Source organism: Ischnura elegans, chromosome 5 (genome assembly GCF_921293095.1).
Source record: "Ischnura elegans chromosome 5, ioIscEleg1.1, whole genome shotgun sequence".
NCBI lineage: Eukaryota > Metazoa > Arthropoda > Insecta > Odonata > Coenagrionidae > Ischnura > Ischnura elegans.
The window spans coordinates 44,180,949-44,201,390 of record NC_060250.1 but is presented as its reverse complement, the minus strand read 5'-3'; the positions used below and the strand labels follow the sequence as shown (position 1 = coordinate 44,201,390).

General features: G+C 40.6%; 1 protein-coding gene across 1 annotated transcript in view; it reads left to right on the top strand.

The window, feature by feature from the left end:
* Nucleotides 1-20,442, top strand: part of LOC124158786 (serine/threonine-protein kinase tousled-like 2) — a 169,969-nt gene that overhangs the window by 112,356 nt on the left and 37,171 nt on the right. The window lies entirely within an intron of this gene.

The following is a 20,442-nucleotide window of genomic DNA, read 5'->3' as shown; positions in this document are numbered from 1 at the left end:
GTGCCCCTGATAAAGCTATTAAAATTGCTATCGGAAATTAATTCGCATATTCAACCTTCGCTAATATTGGTAATGATTCATGCATCGTGGAGTTTATACGAAAAATGTTTATTTTGTTGCACTCGGGGTTAAATTGGTATGATAACGTTCCCTATGTTGTTCTCAAGTAATTTGTTGGTTTAGGATTGATTTTTATTGTGAAGTCATTTGAGGGTGTTGACGATTATTTCCTATCACTCAAGTCTACTTTGTTTAATGTTAATTCCATTTTAATTTCTCGATATTATTATTTTCTTCTGCATCAATGTCGTCGTCTTTCATTTTCGATCTGATTTGAATGAAAGGGTATTATGTGGGACTCTTTGAAATGAAAAATAAACATGGTCTAGTTATCATAATGATGTTGATTGAATGCAATAAGAAGTTCCTTCAGAATTCCATTTGATCGCTGGAGAGCCCATCAAAACAGTTTCCCTCTTAGGCCACCATTGACTCATGTGTGTATGTTTTTTATATTAGAGTCTACCATCTATGATTTTCAACATCAATGTGGTCGCACTTGTAATCGCAATTTGGTTTGTAGGTGATCTGTTTTGAACGGAATAGCTAGTATCGGTCGAGCACACTCACCTTTTCGTGTTCCAATGAAATTAAGCAATCGGAGTTGTTCGTGAATTTAATGTTTGGAGTTAGTAAGCTGAAGCGTTGCTTCCAGCTCTTGGGTTTTTACTTCTTCTCCATACATTGTTTCTTGTGGAATCAAATTCCGCTTCCAAGACTAAATAAAATTTCCATCAATTTCCCAATCAATAAACAGTCATTTCTGTGTGAAACATGATTTGATATTCTCCCCAATGTGGCGTTCTGATTCTGTTACGACGATGATTAGCATGAATATTCATGATATCCATTCTATATTCGCGATTTCAAAGCTTGACATAAAGGGTTAATGGGTTTTCTCTTAAATAGTGAAGGAAAAATATTCCTTCAGCTTGACTCGATTCGTAATTTCGTTCACTCTTTTTTTTTGCCCCCTTTCCATTGTTCACTGGATATGGATCCTCAAACCAATTTCATTATCTATTTCGCCATTTTATTCGCATCTATTATTCAATTTGTTCATTCCCCTTTGTTTCTCCCGCTTTCCTCGCTAAGGCAAGTGGTTACCTTGACTCTCTCAGATTGTTCCCCACAAATCGCCTCAATCGCCTGGGTTGATCGGATGAAAAATAGCCCTGCCGTTCTTTGGTTTCCATTTATGTCTTACGTCTTTCCCGAAACCGTCAATTTGACGTGGTGAATAATTTTGTCAATGACCATTTGATTGACCATCAAATAATAATTTCAAATGATGCTCTGTGTATAGTAATTCGTTTTTACTCATGCTTACTTTGTTATTTGCTGAGAGTTGTATTATAATAGGGTGAAAGAGTCAATGAAATGGCATACTGTTGCACTAAAATGCTATTAGCCATGAGTATTAGCGATCTGTGATACCGCTAGCCATGGCCGTAGTTTGTTTATTATAGCTATCAATGTCTATTGGTTGATGTAGTTCTTTTTAGAAGCAGGATTATCTACCACATCTTTGAAGTCGTCATATTCTCAATTCTATTTTTTCAAGGTTGCTAATTATTGTCTATTTATACGGTATTGTTCATCATCTTGAAATTCATCCTGTGAAGTTATCTTGGAATCTTGTCCAAAGAACCAACTTACTTCCTACTCCTCATCAGCTTATCTAATATGCCTCCATCTACTTTGTATTTAAACGCCCTCAATTTCCTAAATACTTCCTTCAACCTCTTTCTTGTCATCTTATTTTTCTCTTTGAATAATATCCTCTCCATACTTGTAATTCTTAATCTGAAGTTTACCCGGCCTCAAATTCGTAGAGTCCCCTGCATAGGCCTTCGTGTATGTTTTTTTTTCAATTTGTGGTTACTTCTCTTATCGTTTATGTAAGATAATTTATTCTGGGCCCAGTTCCGTTTTACTACCGTTTTACCCACCTGTAGAAGTTTGAAATTCTCAAAATGAGGAGATCGTCTTTGATCACCTGTGTCTTGCGATTCATATCTTTTATGCGCCTACATTTTGCATGGAGGAGTTCAAAGTTTCAAATTTTTGCAAGGTTAGAACGGCACGCGAGTGGTCGCTCAAATGGTCATTTGCGAGATTAATTGCCTTGAAAACATCCTATTTCTTTGGCGTCTGCCCTTCGTGGTATTTATCATGGCGGGTTCCATTCACCGTTCCGCCTGCGTCTCCTCATATCCGTTTTCCTTGGCATCCTGCTCCGCTGCCGCATCCTCGTGGATCCTCAACCGGTATCTCTTTCCCTCCGTTTCCCCGTCTCGCCATCCTAGCCCATCCTCTCTCCCGCGTCCCCGTTTTTCTCTTTCCTATTCACTCATTCTCTCTTACGAATCGCCCATAGCGGTTGTGCGATATGTCTAGGCATCGATGCCGCAGTGATGTATTTGAACTTTGTAATAGGTAGTGATGTTAAATTGGATGATAGTTGTCAAAATTATCTGAAGTTGTGTTAGATCGGTCCTTATATTTTTTTAATCATAATATAAGCTACAATAATTAGTTAATTTAATACGATTCGTCACATATATTGCTATAATAATTTAAAGATTCGCCTAAGCTGTGCGATGTAAGATTATTCGATAAAATTTTAATAGGCCTTTGTTATTGCAATCTACCGTGACGGTGATGCTAGATTATATTATCCGTTCTCCATGTAGCCAGTTGCCATTATAATAAATTAACTTGTGCATTTTTGTCGGGAGATCATATAAAGTTCCCTTATACTTACCAAATTGTCCTTTATCCTCATTTCATGTTTTTCACTTTTAAATTATGTTCTCTGAACCTGTATATATGTATTTTTGTACAATTACTGCGATAGAAAAAGATTTTAAATATGGGCAGCATTTTCATAAATGAAGTGATAAATTGTAATTTATCCAGTTCATACCTCCCTAATGGATTACTATTTACGATCAAAATGTGTATTTTTGTTTTGCGAATAGCCATTTTTCAGGATTTATGCAATATTCTCGTGAATCGCTATGTTTTTCATGGTCTCGTACTCTTTTATGATTGTTTTGAAGCATTATAAATTAATTCAACGTGGTCTCTGCATTGATCGATTGATAAATCAATTCATCGATTTTGTAAATGAAATATCGCACAACCGTCATGGGTCACCTCCCTCGCTCAGCGTTTCTCATCTAGCGGATCTGGCCTCGGGAACTTTTTCCTTCCATTTCTAACAGAACCAGACGAGAGGCCATTCTGTAGAGACTCTTGAACGCGCCATACTTAACAGTTCGCAAATATTATTTTCCATTGAAACGTCCAAGTAAAAATCGTTCTTCTCCATTTTCGTGCCATTCCATTCCTGAAATAATTTGACTATTGAAAACTTTTTCCAGCCACAAGTATGCCCTATTAACTCGACTGTTTTGTGAAAGTTTTCATTGGCAAATAAAGTTTGATAAAATAAATCAGATCCCCCAAATCCCCTGCCTTACCCAACGATCGTTGCTGCCCTCTCCTCCGCAGTTTCGATTGGCTACGGGTTTTACGGCGCGATCGAGGAGGATAGTATTGGGGCATTGGAAAACCTCAGCCCTATGATCGGTGCCGAAATGGATGGTCTTGGGTACTCGAATCTGTTGGGTGTTTGGTTCCTCGACCTTTTATTCAGGGTATAAATCGTATCTAGGGTTTTCCTCTCTACTGAAGAAGACGAAAGGACTTATTTGCTGTGTGGATATGGGTTAAGCGTCTCTTCATTTCTTCGAGTGACGTCTTGTTTGATAAGAAATCGAAACCAGTTATGATTTTCGGTGGAGACCAAGTCCCTATGTCTCCCTAACTCGTAGCGCGAGTTGGATCAAGACTGCTTGCGAGCGTGGTCATTTTGATGTTGGTGGTGAAAAAAATTGAGCTCATTGAGCCTCAAAATCTCAGTGAAAATCCTCAACGAGTTGTTGCAGGGCTACGAAATGCAAGTAATCCGATGTAACTCACATTTTTATTGGGAAAGACACGCGGCCTCTTTTTACCCTAAGCCCCCCTTTTTTTCACTCTTCTCAACACCCCCTCCTCCTGTTTTGCTATGGTCTTCCGCACGTGTCGTCATTTTACAGTTATGACCAGAACCCTCCCTCCAACGTGGGTTCTCCACATCCCGTAGTTGTATCTTTCCCCATTGTCTATACTCTGTACACCCGCTCCCACCCCCCCCCCCCCCATCCTCAAAGATGTCAAATCCTCTCCTTCTCCAATACTCTCCTCTCTCAAGGGTATAAAAGGGATCTTCACATGTGTTCAAGCGTCTTGTACCAGATGATGGCTCAGTGAGCTGAAACGCGTTGTACGAATTAAAAATTCTTGTGGAAAAGTGCTACGACCTTTCATTTACTTAAATAAAGGGATGAATTACATATATTTAACTAAGAAAAGTTAGCTTACATCTCCCGGGAACCATTGGCATTTTCGTAAAACATGGGAAACCTCGGTTGATGTTCGACAGTTTATTGGAATGTGTCCTTTTCCGTCGTTGGCAATCGTCAAGAGAAATTTTGATGGAGGTACTCATTTCATATCAATTCAAAATTGATGTAGGCGCCAAGATCTATTACCACTTGTGTTTTATTCATAATGTAATGTTTATGTCTAATGAATGGTTAAGTAAAAGTTGTGTGAATAAAATACTAATGACTCTTGGTAATTGAAAAATGTATTTGTAAATAATTTTTAAGTTTTCCCCTTGTAATTATGTATGCAATTTTTGTGCGAAATCTTGGCTTATGGATTCAATAATCTTGTGTAAAAATTCGCAGTTTATAAAATCACATTTTTCATGAGGTAACTAGACAATTTTATTACCGCTATCTAACCTCACGGTTGTTGAGAAATGCTGTGTTGCCGTAATTTCAATGGTCTATTTACTCTTAAATATTGAATATGTCTGTCTCCCGTATTCCATAATTGAGAATATTGAAAGAAACTTAATGCCTCCGAAGTTGGGAAAATGTTTGAAAATAATCTTGCATTCTCCCCCTCGAAAAAAATCATTTTTGTCTGGTCTGTGGATTCAGTAATTCCTCCCGATTAATGTTAATCGCGATTCCAGCCATTCCAAAAAAATGTACCCATTTACAAAATTTTACAATCAAAATTCTCTCCCGTGGTCCATTTGTGTAGCATCATTGCTACGGTAATCAGCCCACCCGTCGGCAACATCTGTCGCCCATATCACAAATACCCCCTCCTCCGAGACGGTCACTCACTCCTTGTGTGTAAATGTGTGTTGTGTGTGTGTGGTGGGTGGTCCTCGCAGGGACCCCCGGACTCCTACTGCTCGTCGAGTAGCTGCCCCCAGTGTCCGGTGAGCAGGTGCGGGGGCGGAAGTGGAGGCAGTAGGGGCGGTGGGAGCGGGGGCGCCGTGGTGGTGGTGGCGCCGGCGTCTTCGGCCGCCATCGATTGGACGGCGATCGCGGGGAGTAATCGGGAGGCGCATAAGGTACCCACGACACCAAAACACACATACATACACGGAACCAGGGTCCTCCACACGTGCATACTGCAGAAACCCCGGCTAAGATGGCCGTGTTCCAATCCTAGTGGTGGGACGTAAGGAGCAGGGAGGGGCCGAAGCTTTTCGCGGTTTTTTTTTTAATTTAAAGGACTGTACAAGGAATAATTTCTTTGATTTCGATGTCGACATATTTATTAAAACGGGCAATAATTTTCTCTCATCGTCATCAAATCCGGAAAGGTTACCTGACCGAGACTTGATGACGCCGACCTATATGCCGGAGAAATTTTCTTTCGCTAAAATGTGAGCGTTTGCGGGGGAGTAAACTTAAAATAAATTCTTTTAATGTCGTTATTTGTTAGTACCACCGCTTAATAAACGCTCACAATTACTTATATAATTCCACAATTAAGGGCGAACCTCATTATGTCGTGACGGCAGTATCCGGTCTTATAAACGAATATTTTGTGTGGAGTTAAGTGTATGAATAATAAGTATTTTATGAGCGTCATGTGGTACCCTAAACCTTGAATTGTCAGGGAAGTTTATCTGTAATTCTATCAACTTTGTAAAACAATCTCTCGTTCCAACACTTCAAAGTTTGAGGAATTCTGAATCGTTTTTGCGCTACTGTATAACCTTTGGCTGCATTTTCTTTCGCGTTTTCGCTGCAGCTGACGAGGTCTCAGTCTCACTGGCGTCTATGTTCTCCGTCTCTTTGTAAGCGCTCGTAAGATGTTTGGACTTCTAATTAAGCTTTACACTCTTGTATGAGTAAGTATTTGGTTATTTCTGAAATATCTTGGTGATATATTTGAATTGGAACACGGCCTAAATCTCTCCCGGTCATGTCTCCATCTAGTCTATCTGTCCCGCTGGCTGGCATTGCTGTATCGCATCTAGATTGCATACCTCCCCATCCTCCTCCCGTGTTTCTTCGGTGACCTCTCGCTCCAGCTCTCGTCCGCTCTCCTCAGCCTCCCAAACAGGGCCTGATACACGGCCGCGGTGTCCGAGAGTCCCTCCATCGCGCTGGTCAACGACCTCCACTCCCCCCGCGCAATTGAACAACCACTGTCGGCATCTCTCTCCGCCCCCACCGCGGTGGCCTCGCGGAACTCGCGAAGGCGGATGGATGGTTGCGCCCGTGTATCCCGCTCGCATTCCGTCCCAAGTCCTTACGTACTTTAGGGATCGCAGAACTTGGTGGCATGGTGAGCTTTCGTAGTGGCTGAGGCCTCACTGGTCTCCTCGATCTCGAATGCTGGTGTATCATTGTACATTGTAGTAGGTTTGTGTCAATGCGTAGCTTACGGTTAGCCGTGTGTAAACTTCGATGGCAGTGGCGTCCGTGCGAATTTTTAGCGGCTCGCGGCGGTCTTTACGACGCGGATCGGTCATTAGTGGTTATAAAAATTTACAATAATTAAGAGGTGCCTAACTTAGACTATACATTGAGTATTAATCGTAGTAATTCGTATTTTATGGGAGATTCACGATCTTATTTACAGCAGGCTCGTCGTGGACTAGTTTTTGGTTTAAGGGAGCCCCCACCTCTACTTACAGCAAACGTGATTCACCCTATTGTGTCCAAGGAGTCATTCCAGATGTAAAATATTACAGTATACTGAATATGGGATCAGTTTACATACTGGAACCATGTACCTAGTTCTTGGTCGATTGGCTGTAAATAAATGTGAATAGCTAAATATGCGACCAAATTGTTGCTAAAGGAATGACTGGAGTCCCCACTTTTGTTGAAAGGCTTTTTTTATGCAACATCTTGAGGGCATAGTCGAGGATAAACTAAAACCTGCTATTGTGTATGTATCAGTAGGAATAAGTAAATGAGTACTCTGCGATGTCTCCGTAAATGTGTGGTACTGGAGATGTGGCTGTCTATATTTTGTATTTCTCCGCCATATTCCAGCTCCTTTAGGATCCATTCATTCCGAATCATCGTACTTATATTCTCCCACGGTATGAAAATGCCACCAAGTTCTGCGTTCCCTACACCCACGCACTCCGCCCTTTGCAGAACTCTATGGCTGTCGTCAGCGTAATCTTCGGATAGGGCACGGCATGCTATGATGTTTGGATAAAGGGGCTGATTAAGAAGGGACTTCTGATTTCTGCCTCCCATCCTAGTTTACCTCAGCCCACCTATCTCTAGCTCTCTGTTGTCGGTTGTCACGAAGTACTGCGGTGCTCATTCCCAATTTGCCGAGCCTGTCATAGATTTCCTTGGCGCTTTTCGGCTCGTTGGTGAGACGTATGCTCTTTGTTGGGATCTCGTCTTGTTTTTTTACTTGCTACTAGCATTTTTTCTATCTACCATATTTTTTCGTGGCATTGGTAAGAGCCGTTCATGTGTGCATGCTTTTAAATTTTCCGTTTGCTTCTTTGAGTCGATACCAGCGAAGAAAACGCATCGCTTCCGCTTGGACGGCCTTTTAATTCGCCTCGGTTAAAACTTGCTGTAATCTTAATTGTTCAGGTTGTTATTGGGAGACCAATATTTTCAATTATCAGCATTTATTTCAAATTGCTTCAGAAACTATACCTCAGTATTTTCACAGATGTAACACATTTGTAGGGATGTGCGAGTAGTACTTCATGATCTCGAGTCGAGTTGAAAACTACTCACGAGTATGGAGTCGAGTTAGGCAATTCATGTAGTAGGCAGTACAGCAATTCATGCTCCAACATATACTCATTCTTCCTATCCCCAATTTTCTATTCTGAATGCTTAGCTTGATGTAGAAAGGAAAAGATAATGAGGATCGTTGTTGTAAATCGTGTCAGAATTAGGAGATGAATAAAAATTAATGTGCCTTAAACAGTAGCATAAGCACAATTGAAATGATTTAACCTGTAGTAATATGTCGTTAATTTAATTAATATATGGATCAAAACTACTCAGAAGAGCTAAAGGAATTCGCACAATTGTAATACAGATTATATACATAAATGGATCATGTTATATTTGATCCTTTCAAATTATCATGCCGTAAAACCAATAGTTCTTAATGCTCAGGCAGCAGGTTTTGATGTATCCATATTACAGTATTACTGCATGCCGAAAAGTGTCTTTCGCAACACACTTGTGTGGTTGGACAAGTACTTTCTTCCAAAATTTTCAATATTTAGGGACCTTGGGAATTTTATATCAATGGCTTTTGTGCATCTTGAATCTTCATGGAATTTTAATGGACGAAGCAAGCGAATTACAGAACCCAATTAGAGTTTGCAGACCAAATTATTTTTTCATTATTTGTACTTCGTTGAATCAACCAAAGCAACACTTTTTTTATTAAAGAAGGAAACCAAACGCAACAAAGGGATGAATGGAAATTAACATTGGATGTACGTAGTAGTAACCGAAATTACTCGACATTCGTAATATTACTCGAAGCACTCGAGTCGAGTATCAACTATTCGACTCGACTCGAATTTTTTGAGTACCCGCACATCCCTACATATTTGTATTGGAAATGCTGGTAAATGTCGACTAAAGTCTTCAGAGTATAAACTGTAAAGCCAGTAATGCGACACAAAAAATGAAAAGCACGACCTGTTGAGGGCATGTGATGCGTCATGTAATAAGTTGCCCTGTGTTCGACTAGCTTCCTGGGTTAGGCGTGACAGTCGCACGGAAGTATTTGATGCCTTTAGGAAAAAAATTCCATCACCAGTTGAGATCTTAAACTTATTCAATAGTAAATAGCTAATGATTCTGCCATTTATCGGCTACAGGTCATCATCCCTTTTCTTTGAGATCACGCAATCTATTGTGCCTGTGAACCTCGTTTTTTTAAGGGAAACTAATGGCATAATGAACCTTAGAATTTAATAATTAACCCGTGTAATTGGAAGATTGATATTGGAAAATTGCATCATTTTGAATATCGGATCTCTATTAATGTACCAACAGTCTTCGCAGATGAAGAAATTCTGTGTTTGATCGTCATTTGTATTTCCTCAAATATTCCAAGTACTGTATAAATGTTGTCGCTTGCCTGTGATTTTTAACATAGTCGTCGTGCTGCGTAAATACCGAAATTCTGATTTTTCAAGTTCAGCGATGGCTTCCATTATCGATGGCTTTGTTTCATTGCGAGAGTATTGGAGACTCCTTCCGTCATATGTCATTTAGAACCATGAACTTCCCCACCGCAACGTGCACACCGGGTGCAGTTAGTATAAAGAATATGCTAAAAAGACGATTTTGTACGTAAATGTTGATAGGCAATTGTTTTAAGGTTCTGGGAAACACATCACGAATTCTTACGTCAATAATGGGTGATTATATTTCATTGTTTGCTTATACTCGCTTATGGTATTCCGTCATCCGATCCGTGGACTCTCACCTAAGTGTTTATGTCACCACAACTTACCGGATGAGCTAAAGCCATCCTTTTTGTGATAGGAAAGCGGACGTAAGCTGACCTTAGAGGGCTTTTTAAGTGATTGACTTGAGGGTGAGGTCGCCTGATGTTGACATTTTGATCATGGGGTTTGGCTCCTTGCGCAAACTGAAGGAGGAGGGCGGCCTACGGCCAGGAATCTGTCCACTGCCCCGCCGCGCGGTGGCGCAATAGGAGAGCGATCTCCGGCATTAGTGAGCCCGGAAGCCTCAAGTCGTCGTGTTTGATCGATATAATTTCTCCGTTCGCTTTTTTGTAGCTCCGGAAGAATTCTTGAGACTCTAGTATTACTGCTGAATGCGCCTATGCTGTTTTGTAATTCACGGCTTCAGTTTTTACTTCGTTTTTCTTCTAATGCTTGCATCTTGGTGTCTATTGGGTGAGGATGTGTAATAAAGGGTGAATCAGGATCGTTGGAACAGCGGGATAGAAGTGTAATATTTAGGGGAATGGATTGGGAAATGATGGGAGGATAAACCAACGAACGGTTAATCGAGCGAATGGTCGATGATTTACTGCGTGTTGCTGCTTTGACAAAATTGTTTAGACGTTGCTTGTGGAATTCTATTTTTTTATAGATAGGCTAAAAGAAGATACCGCATCTGACATAAATTTCCGCATAAGTGCCCCCTGAAGAGTTGTTCAGCTGTTGTGTGCCAAGTGAATTGTGTAATAACTGGTTTTGTTACGTCTAACAGAATATGTCATCATTGTTTTATTAGGTTTTCGAAACTCTTTTCCGTATATTTTGTTGGTGTTTCTAATTTTGGTTTCTAAGTTCCTAAAATTGCGGCAGTGTTATAATTGTCGGATATCTTTTTTCTTTCTTTCTTCGCGAAAGTTTTAACGAAGAATTATCTTTTTTCTTTCTTCGCTAAAGTTAGGTTATTTGTGTACTTGATTTCCTGTTTTGGAACTGTAGAGATATTAGTTAAACACTCGGTTCAAATTTAGGTTCCCGTGTAAGGAGGCAACTTAATAAAGCCAGCTTTCTGCGTTTGTGACTCCCAGTTTCTTCTAAAAAATGGTGGACTGAGATTGTTAACTGGATATTTGACGTCGCACAGGTATCTCGAATCATTTTGATTGATAGCATCGACAATTGCCATTGGAATTGAGCCGTCATCGCGATGTCGCAATCTACTACGGAGGAAGTATGACAGAGGCCTTTCTTTAATGGTTGATAATGCGAATTATTCATAGACTGATCCAAAATGTGTGACTAGGAAAGGAATAAATGGAGGTAATGACGTGAAAGAACTTAAACGAAGAATTATTGAGGTTGGTTGACGACAAATCGGTTGGTAAGAAAGGAATGCAAGGCCATAGCGATGAGTCGCTTCCAGTGACGTAATAGCGCTTCATTCTTTACCGTGCATGAATACGAACGTATTAAGACCTGCCTTCAATGACCCTGAAGCTGACGGTGAAAAAGGAGAGTTATTGAAGCATTATATGCAATATTATTAGTTCACAAGCCTTTTTCATGAATTAAATTCCACAAATTCTCCTGAACAGTATCTTGAGATTTATCATAGGTATCACCAGTGAATTTGCATTGCATCATTGATATTTTTTTCAAATATTTTATTTTGAAATCGATTCAGCGTGGAAACTGTGGCATTGAAATTGAGGAAAATGTATTGAATCCGCTTGTAATGTCCGTGAGTAACTCCCTTCCGAGAGTGGTTGAAAAAACTCCCTCTTCCGGAAGCTTGATAGATCTTTTTCTCCTAGTTGTCAAGAATGAAAGGAGTGTTTCTAATAATACAAATATTTGATATCTTCCGGTTATTATGTTGCATCGTTCGCAAAGTATATAGTCTTAAAAAGTTGTAGATATGAAAATAAAATGGCACAGCGTTCAACTTGACATTTTTACGTCGTACACCGATGTTGTTGGAGGCATTGCCGTCAAGGCATGTTAGGGGTTCGTTTTCAAAGATAAGCTCTATACAGGAAGACGTGCGTATGAAATAGGAGTCGTGAATCGTTTCCAATACTATTCCTGTTCCATCGTATAAATATTTTTACTTCCGTAAATTGTGACAGTGATGTTTTAAGACTCGCTCGAAAAAATATGAAAGTGCAGTTGACATTTACCTACATTTACATACAATTACCAATTCAGCAAAGGTTGGTAAAAGTCCTCATTGTGGAAGAAATCGTGTGTATATCTGCATGCTTTTGACGTTATTATCTAAGGTATAACTCAGGTGGAACATGTTATGGAAAGATAATATGGAAAAATTAGTGTAAAAACTCAGAAAAAAATAGACTCACAACATGCCTGACATGTGAGTGGATAACTGCGTCAAACATCTTTATTTTGTCGATCATTAATGATGATTGTGACAAAAAAGTGAATGAATTCCATATTTCTGGCCAACGCCCATTATGTAGAGAGTGAGAAACTGTGTTAAGAAAGAAGTCAACTTTTTCCGAAGAGATGTCGTAGAACAGCATATTAAATTCCACGCAGAGATATCGAATTTTTTACTTAATTTTAATTTCATAAACTCTGAGGTGAGACAGTTTTAGATAACGTCGTATATCGAACACAGGACCCCGTCGTTGAAATCTATCTAGCTCCCAGCAAACAGCGCAGACCCGATCCCCTTGACGCTCTCTTTGTTTGACCAGTTTGTCAACGTTTGTAAAGAACAGTCAGCGGGCGTGAATGCCGGCTTATATTTCCCTGGTGTCGACTCGAGTGTGACGTATCACCTGTGGCTCTCGCGGGCCCCAATGCGGCGATTTTCCCCCTGCTCGGCCGTACTCCTGCGACTTGGAAGGCGGTTTTTATTCCGTCGTCGGAGTTGCGAGAACTTGGGAGGCGCACGAATCTAGTGAAGTGTGTGTCGAATCGTCCTCAGTGGTCCGTTTGTCCACGAGGAAGGAAAACACCGCCACCGAGTGAAGAAACTTCGGACCAAATCAGATTCGGAAGGTCCTTCTCTGTTCTTTCCGTCTGGGCCGCTTTTGATGTTGTTCAGGGTTGCCTCGGATTGTGTTGCCATCGCATGGCATGAGTGAATTCACCTGTTTTATTACAATGCTCCTAAATCAAATATCCAGTACAATTTATAAAGGGGACGCACTAAATCGGCGGAAAGCATATCGCTAGAAAAGCAATGGCTGCGATGTTTTCTCTGTCTGTGAAAAAACTATGCTACATCGCGTATATAATAGAAACGTACGATTTAGAATGTACCTACTACTTTGAGTTTTATCTATATGCCCGTGCGAACATTAGCAAAAAACTCTGGTAATATCCTTAAGTATTTGGAATTATATAGCTATTTCATAATAAATGGATTAATTTATACTGTTTATGAGGGACGATTAAGGATAAAGCTTTTCTGCAAATGCGTGATAACTGCATTTTTGGGGTCGAATATGTATTAATGTATTTTAGTAAAATAATATATTTAGTAAAATTGGCGAAAGACTTGAGTTTTAAAGCGTCAGTCGTCCAGGTCCCTTTATTTATTTCCCTCGAAATGCTTTCATCTTTCGAATTACATGTTCCTTATTGTCCTCTGCCCGTACCTCTCAGTATTTTTTCATATACTAATTCTTAAAAAAATGAAAACGAAAACTTGAACTTTTTTGCGGCTGCTTTATTATTGATACATTTTAGTTGGCAATACCTCGAACACCTCCTATATGCTTGAAGCCTGTTGCGGTTGGTGGTAAAGTCAGCACTGATTTCCATATTCTATCAAACTATACTCTGTAGTATTTCATCAAGGAGAAATAGATCGCGTTTGTATGTTTCACCGAATATTATTTTCAAACTCTTGGAATTTCGTCGTTGCCCTCGTCAGAAATATAGAGCTTTCATTCCCTAGCGATTCTCGATCTTATTTTTATGGACCCAAATCGTGCGCTTTGAACAAGGGGTTGTTAATTGAGAAACCTCTTTAATATTGCCGCTGAATTACCACCATTTTCAATGCCTACATTTTTTTTCTGGAATTCAGATCTCATTCAAGCGATGTGGAAGTGCTCATTAATTATGTCTGTAAAGCCTAAATGTTTTCAACGCTCATTTTGCGAAATAAATCCGAATTCCGTGCCCTGCCTGCCGTTTTTAAGATTTTTTGGAGAAATTCTCGGTGGTGCTCTCTCATTAGTTCTGAAAGGTCGCATTTCCATAGTTTGGTGTGAAGTAGGGTAGCAATTAGGTCACCGTGTGTAAACCATACAGCGGACGCAATACGTAAATTGCTGCCACCGGTACTGGTAGCCTGAGCAAACACGTCATGAAACCCGAATTGGACGAAGGTGGTTAGTGTTAACATTTTGCCTTATTTGAATAATTCGTTTCGTTTAACGCCAATAAATGGCATTGATTGTTGTCCGAATTCCATCTACAAAAGATGTTTGCCTTTAATGTGCCCCAAATGGCTGTTCGTAGTAACATTTCTTCGTTCGTAGTTCCTTCAATCCTACTAAGCTAGCAGATTTACTTAATTAGTCTTATGGCCAAAATGCTTTCTTCGACGCCCACTTCCATAAATTAAATTTCATCTTTATTCACCGGAATAGTCATGCTTCGAGGTACTATTTGCAAGTGTTTGACATTTTACCTCCTATTGCAAATACTTTGTCTCGATGCCTAACATCCATAATTGGTCGCCACTGCAGAAAGTTGAGTGTGCAGTATTTTTTTTTCTAGAGAATCTCGTTCTGCAACTTCCATGGATGTGTGTAGAAGATGAATCCGAACTTTTTAAAATCCATAATATACGATCTTCATCATTTTTTTTTGTTTTTGCTCCTAGTTAATTATATTTTGATTTGATTTACAGTTCACATGGAAAGAGTTTCGTCTATAAATAGGTATTCGTTCTTCAAAGGGATTGGGAATCTTATTGAGATAGCCCTTTGACTGTGGGTTTGGTTTATTTCTTATTTCGCTTGCATCGGACGTCGTCTTGAGGAAAAATCCTCAAGCTACGACTTGGTCTTGAAGAGCACGTGACGGATTTGCTATGTAGGGCACTCCGTGTTGGCACTGGTGTTACGTATTTTTATTGCTTCAAATTAGACCTCTGTCCTCGTCAAAGGAGTCTTGTGTCCCCCACTCCTCTGTGGAGGTGAAGAGTTTGAAAACTTTAATGCACGACGGAATTCACTTAGCCGCGATAAAAATTTATATCTAAAGCTTACGGGTGAGTGGGTCTTCAAGTTTTTGATGGCTTCAAAAATTTTTATCTCTTCAAAAATAACGAGTCCTGCTTCGCCAAGAAAATTTTGGATGAACTATTTTCCTACGGCTCATACTATCCTTATTTGATGAGCGACTGAAAATGTATTTAAATAAACTAGTAGGTAAAATGATTTTACGGGGAATTCAGTTTTTAATTTTTAGCACGAATAAAGTAACATATCATACGATGCGATTAGCTTTGCTTCTTTGAAAGCCATCCTTAATGTGTCGGTTACTCATCTGCGAAATATATGTCTACACGAGGGTAAGTACTGAAGGGTAATAATAAGCGACTTAATTCATTCAAGGGAAATGCATCAGGGCCAAATAATTAGTGATATATTTTCCGATATATATTTTTAATCTCCGTTTATTTAATTCTGTATTATTAATTAAACCCATGAATTATCCGGGAGAGAGGGACTTCATGATTTTACTTTGTTTTTACCCTAATTAGATTAGATCTGATGGATCCTATGCCTAATTTAAATTTTCTAGAAAACAGTATTTTTGTTGCGGAATGCAATAACGGTTCATTACCTTTTTAAAGGGAGATTTTTTTACTCATCTCGCATTCAATATAATTTCAATTTGATACGAGCTACCATTTCGTCATTGAAATGTGATCCCATAAATTGATGTTTTTGCTATCCTATTTTTATTGTCCATAAGCATAAGAAAGAACAGTCAGTACTTAATAACATTTTTGCTCACACATTATTGTAGACATCATTGCTCGTTAAACATTTGTAATTTGCCGTAGGAGTACGTCGCTCTGACTTTTCTACCACGTGCTTATCGGTATCGGTACACTCTTAGATCTCATGGTTTCTGCTTAGCCCAGTCACCATTAGAAAGCGTGTAGTTTTAGGGTCGAGTGTTATCGGTTAAAAAATAATTGGTTGGTTTTTAAATTGGAAGGTTAAAAAAAATCTCTTAGTCGTTTTGTTAATTTACAATCGTGCTCCCCATAGTCAATCTGTAACAGTATTTTTCGTCTAAGCGAAAGCTGTAAAAAAAAAAGAATTATTTCAATTGTTGAAAGTAAAAAATTTCAGTAAAATTGTTGATCGTTGCCGTATTTTTTTTCGAAAATAAATGTGTGTTTTCCATAATGTATGCGACTCCATCTGCTTTTTTCATCAGAACTAGTGCTTAGGGTGAGATTGACGAAAATGCTGGAGGGGAACCCCTTTCGTTAAAAAGGAGGAAAACATCTCCGTAAAAAATGTTTGCGGAAAAAAATTTGAGAGCACCACTTGAAGGGAGTGGCTGAGCTCGGTGGTACCATCCTTCCACCCCCGCATCTCCCCAGGTGCTCACACTCTTGGTGCCTGGTGCACTCTTCTCACCCCCACCCCCTTCGAGCATTGTCGTCCTCTCCGCTCCAACCCCCTCAACCTTTCCCCTCCGCCCTTTTGGGTAGGCTCGGCTCGTCACGGCACGGCGCCCCTCCCCTCCCGCGGCCGTGACTGGCGCTCGTGCCCGACCGTGGAGAGAGAGGGGCGTGTATGAGGGAAACTAAACCAACTTCGCGAATGGCCGGGCCGTGCCGTGTGCGAAGGATCAGCTGCGGCGGTGGCGGCTCTACAGGAGTGAGAAGGGTGAGGATGGGGTAAAGAGATTCCTGTCCGTGCCGTGGGGTGCCCAGGAGGAGTGTGGGAGCCCGGGACGCCGGTAGGGGAAGGATCGGTAAGGGTTTCGTTTGTTACGGGAGGGGACTGAGGTCGGTCGTTGGCTGAAGGGAGTGGGGGGCCATAGGACGGTTCTCGCTCGACAACGGCGACTTTCAGTGTTGGTTGCCCTGCTGCCGAGTTTCCCCCCCACCTCCTGATGGGGCGATGTTGCCAAGTTTTCCGATGTGTTTCTCTTTTTATTTTTCTTCCCCCCTCTCCTTCCCCACACCGACGTCATTCGTGAGATAACACCCCGTAAGTGACTGGGAAAAAGGCAACCGCAGCCATGTCTTCCTTTTACCGATAGGTCGTGATTTTTACAGGCCGTGAAGTCACATCGAGTTTAAAGTCCCATGCTGTAGGTGAGGTTATCAGGTTTGTATTTCGGTTCCCTACACCCTGATCTCAAAGTTGTATGTTAAGGTATTCTTTCAGCCCCGCTTGTACGCCTAAGAATGGTCCATGTCGGATCATCGGGAAGTTGTCCACCTTGTTTCCCTATAGTCATCTCGTAGCCCCTGCGTCATTGGGCCGTCACTATGATTCATTACTTAGAAATCAATCTTGTGGATTGCATGATTCCATACCGAGAGAAAATGGTTATTCATTTACGAAACCTAATTGTGGCTGAGTTTAACTGTTTAAGAAGTCAACGCATCCTAAGTGATCAGTTGATAACTCCGTGGTCAATTTATATAAAAAAAAAACTTGGATCGTGATGTCATGCTGCGTATTTACGTCCAATAAACAGCTGACCACTGAGGATGGCTTGATAAATTCCAGGTGGAATTGCAAATAATGGGAGTCACCATCTAAAAATAGGAACTTGCTTGAAGTGAGGAGCACGTCAAGAAGAAAAATCGCAACTGCAGCATCACTGAGAATATAGGTCTTTTCTTAATTCGTTCGGTAAACTTCAAGTCTTTTTCTATTTCCCTCCTCAGTATATATTGCCCTTTTTGTGGTTCATGTCTTTGGTGACGTAAATTGATCATTCGGTCATTCATTATTTGAGGAATTTAATGGGACTTGCTAAGAACTATTCTTTATTACTTTAATTTTCAAGGTGGCGTCTCACTCTGCATTTAGGGACCCCAGCATTCTCGAATTCTTTTCGCATATGCGGGCATATCCAGGAAGCATTTCCAAATTGCATTGGCACGAAAATATGCACCACTGTTTAACCAGATATTTAAATAAGTAAACAATTGTTTTGCTGTTTCAACAGTCCGGTGATATCTTCAATGTCCTGTATGTACCTGATAAAGAATCAAAATGTACAATCATAGATAGACTTATATGCTGGTGAATGTCACCCCCTGCCTAACATTCATGAGGTGGCTCGCAGATTTGATGTGGGCCGCTTGAAATTATTTCGAGTCCGCAGTTTGGCGACCCATGATCTAAGACGATAATTTTTTTCGTCGTGAACACCACTGTTCCAGATGTGGTATGCTAATGAGTTTTTTTTGTCTTACCTTCGGGTTTTTTTATGTATGATTGCGGACGTTACTTCGGCTCGTTCGCACTCTTGGGTCGGTCATAAGGGGAAGGTTGAATCGTCCGGGGGGTGGGGAGGCAGGCTGCGTTTTGCCCTTGTTCGTCTCGGCGAAAGCCAGCCACGTTTTGTGATCCGAAGTCCGCCGAATGCCCGTGACTCGGAAACTAAAATGGTCGGCGGTGTTGAGAGGTGGGGGAGGGGCATTTTCTGGTTCCATTTCGGAGGTGTTGTGAACCGCAGCAATTTTTTTTTTTCGGCCCTACCCGCGAGTACGAGTGGTATTTTCGTTTCGAAAGGAAACGGCCAGAGAGATAAAACTAAACCTATCCAGAAGGAGCCTTTTTACGCAATCGCGAGGAATTTGTTTCCCTCGCTGCGAACCTGTAATTTCGTTTCGTATTACTCTCTCTGCGATCGGCACGCCCTCCCGTGAGGTGAGTCCTTAAGCACGATTATTACATTATTCTTTATGGCCGAGTCACGCGCTCATTTTTTCGCGTACAAGTTCAGGGATAGCGGCAGTGATAAGGGTCACTATCCTTTTCCCATCGTTAGTGAACTGTCGCCTTTTTATGTCCATGACTGCTTGTTTAAAATCACTGCGGCCAGTAGGTATATTTTTTCGGACTGTAAATGAGATATGGATACGTATCACTCCTGCTCGACCTATCTCATTTCGCAGCATACATAGTACTATGACGCTAAAATTGGTATACTGCAACCCTCCATTTCTCCCTCTCCCACACATAGTTCCTTCAGTTACCTGATGTTCTTTGTTCGTGTGTCATTCTTTGTTTCCCTAAGTACTTAACCTCTGGAGAATTTTCCGTTAAACTTTCCTACCACTAAATTGCTCCAAAAATTCAATCGTGTCAGGCGAAACATGATGGAACGAACTCCTTCATGGTGTATCAGAAAGGAAAGACAATGGCAGGTTCCACAATTTATTAATTACTGCGACCGGTTTCGATTACATATGCCTGATTATGATACTATGCTATCGAAACCGGTCGCAGTAATTAATAAATTGTGGAAATTGCCATTGTCTTTCCTTTCTGATGCTCTAAAATGCCATGTCTTATGACATGAGAATCTTCTTGTTTCTCACCCTGTCCGTCAATTTGGTCTTCAAAAGCCACCGCCAGCACCAGGCCTCGGAGACCTTTTCTGGTCAGCTTTTCCCATTGTCCATGTTTCTGATCTGTAGTGTGCCCCTGCTCACTCTAATTTTTCAATTAACTGTTTCCGTGTCTCCATTATAATGATCTTGGAGTGGAGATACGACCTTTTTGCCACGAGTACCCTCCTCTTAGCATGGGCTATAATACGCTTTGTCTTATTTTCGCGGCATGTTACTTTATTGAAACTTATGCTGTTCCCTTGAAAATTTTACAGTATATAATTTATACCCAGGCCAACATTCGCCTGTATCTCAAATAAAAAAAATTGCATCACTATTTTAGAAAACGTAATGCTACTAATATTTGAAGTTGGTTCTAGTCAAGTATTGAAGATACCAACTATATGAAGTCCTGAAAATATGAAGTCCTATATGAAGTTGGTATCTTCAAATTTTCAGGATACATACTCTGTAGATGTCAGGATGCTAACTTCGGGTTTAAATGAGTCACCAAAGCAAAAGACGGCATACGACCGGTCGAGAGTGAGTGTTTCGTCCTCTCAACTCTTTTATAACATGTCCGAGACTGATTTACTCCATTAGAAAAAATGTCATACGGTAAATGATGGCTAAAGCTAGTTGTCTTAATCGTTGATGAGCTCAACTCAAATCACTTCGGAATTGTGAGTGACAAATGATCGTTTCATTCGGCTGTAAACATAAAAACTTGACCAGTGTCGTGGTGTGTAATGTAAATCGTGAATTGTCGGAATGGACTTGTGATCATTTCACCTCGTATCCGTGGAAGTAGATGGTTGTAGGCCACTAGAACAGGATGTAGTCACGGTGACGTGACAACCCGACTGACAAGTCTACTTGTCGAGCGAGGTTTCAGTGAAGCCAGCATCACTTTCGTGGTTTACAGTGCCATATCGTT